The sequence below is a fragment of the Pyxicephalus adspersus genome, chromosome 3, assembly GCF_032062135.1.
Source record: "Pyxicephalus adspersus chromosome 3, UCB_Pads_2.0, whole genome shotgun sequence".
NCBI classification, from domain to species: Eukaryota; Metazoa; Chordata; class Amphibia; order Anura; family Pyxicephalidae; genus Pyxicephalus; species Pyxicephalus adspersus.
Genome location: NC_092860.1, coordinates 123,624,527 through 123,626,480, shown reverse-complemented (window position 1 = coordinate 123,626,480; position 1,954 = coordinate 123,624,527). Strand labels below are relative to the sequence as shown.

At 40.5% G+C, this 1,954-nt stretch overlaps 1 long non-coding RNA gene and 1 other non-coding gene across 3 annotated transcripts in view; both read left to right on the top strand.

The window, feature by feature from the left end:
- Window positions 1-1,948, top strand: part of LOC140327077 (uncharacterized) — a 2,506-nt gene extending 558 nt beyond the window's left edge. The window contains exons 1-3 of one of the 2 annotated variants that reach the window (XR_011919980.1): window positions 7-595; window positions 674-753; window positions 1,265-1,948. This is a non-coding gene — a long non-coding RNA (uncharacterized lncRNA). Of the gene's footprint in view, window positions 1-6; window positions 596-673; window positions 754-1,264 lie in introns of those variants that run through there. The other variant, XR_011919981.1, reaches the window with a different exon arrangement.
- LOC140327898 (small nucleolar RNA SNORA26) lies at window positions 398-520 on the top strand. Its single transcript, XR_011920182.1, has one exon. It is a non-coding gene; the product is annotated as a small nucleolar RNA SNORA26 (small nucleolar RNA).
- Window positions 1,949-1,954: the final 6 nt, after the last annotated feature.

Sequence of the window (1,954 nt, the reverse complement as noted above, 5' to 3'; positions counted from 1 at the left end):
ATGACACCATTCACCATTATGGAGGTGTAGCAGACCTGTAGATTCTGGTGTCCAGGGACCTGCACTTCCACCATGCTGAAGCTCCATACAGATTGAAGTGCAGGTGACAGTTTAAGTCCCTATTTAATGTACAGCACTGTGTAATATGTTGGTGCCATATAAATCCTGTTTAGTAAAAGATATTTTTGTATGCAAACCAGCTGCCCCCCTAACATTGTCCAGTAATTTGCTGGATGATTGACAGCTAATGTTTACCTACAGAAGGGTGCAGTGGGGTGCTTCCTGCTGGTCTTCTTTCTCTATGGACCAAACTATGGTTCGCCAATAGTCTGTATGTAGGTTTAAATCTAGTGGTGTGAATGCAGAATTGGATGTTCATAAAGATAGTGCCCCTTCATTGCCCATTCAAAGCCAACAATGCTTTGTTGTGGCCAACACAGGGGGGCAGAGAATGGTCCTCTCTAAAACGCAGTTTGGAGGCTCTCCCGCTCCTCTCTGTATCCTGTCGTGAGGTACATCGTTCTGCGCCAATCAGGCAGAATATGCAGCATGTTATCAACCAAAGCGCTAAGGTGTCAATGAAATAAGGATCTCTGTAGGTCTTAGGGTTTTACATTTATAGATGTTTTAAATGTTTGTAAAATTCTAATATTTTATCTTTTTTCTCTTGAAGGTTTAGTGTCCAAAATGTTGATGGTTTCAGAAGATAATAAATTGAAGGACTACTTATATCTTACTGGACAACTAACAAGGGTATGTTGTATAATATATTCAATGTTGTATTATATTTGGTATTCTTTGTGGTTTTGCTAAACAAAAGTGAACTTGTTACAATGTGTACTGTAAGGGCCATTTTTAGAATCTGCATGTGAAACCACTGAGCTGGTGGTGGCTCCTGACCACACAGCAGACTTCTGTGCAGCTTGGAGGGACAAACTGTACAGTGGGCAACAGAATTTGCACATAGCTGCAGTGTAAAAAAGTGTTCAAATGTGGCATGTTGCATTTGCAAACCATGCTGTGCTCTACTGCTTTCAGAAAGGGTCTAGAACTCAACCAATCGCTTGAATGGGAGAGTGAGGCTATGGTTAAGCCCCTGCAACAGACTACAGAAGTTCCTCACTGAAACAAAGGACTGATCTTATTGCCAGTATCTTGTTTTAAAAGGACATTTTCATTTTGTTCTTAGTTTTAAAACTGGTCTAAAGCCAATCGACTTATCTGAGTTCATTGCAGGTTTGCTGTCATGATCCTTCTCTTCCAGGAGACTATCCTTGGACATGCCGGGATGATGTTCCTAGCATTCTTCTGTCAACCAAAGCTGACACAGCTCAGCTTGTCGCCAGAGATCTGGCAGGTTTGACGATTTACTGCAGAAGGGACCTCTCCTGTCCTATTCTACAATAATGAACTTGCCCGACCAAGCATTTGTAAAAGTGGAAATGGCAAGTACTCCAACTAGAGTTCAGCCCCTGTGTTGGCATTGCTATGCCTTCCAAGTAACTAGTATCAGTTGATCCCTAAATGGTTGTCATTAGCTTTGTAACAGTTTGATTATAGCAATGTTGTTCGGTGTGTATATCTGGTTTGCTTTAAAGATTGTCTTGTGTCAAATGGCTGAACACACAATGTATATAAGAATTGTTTACCTCCTGCAACCTGCTTAGTCCATCCATTCTAAAGATTTCAACAGTTCTACCAATTATAACTGCTGGACAGAGGTTTGTCACTTGTGTAGAGTTTGGCTTTAACAATAACACCTAAAATATAAATAAGAATAATAACAGACCATGCTAATCTGCCTGGCTGGATAAAAAAGCTTTTGTACAATGTGTGGTTCATTTTTCTCACCCAGCTGGTGATGGGTGGCGCTTATGTTTTGTCATGTTTGTAGAAGGTCTAAATTTAATACTTCTGTAGTGATTGTCAGTCACTAACTTATGACAGTGTTTTG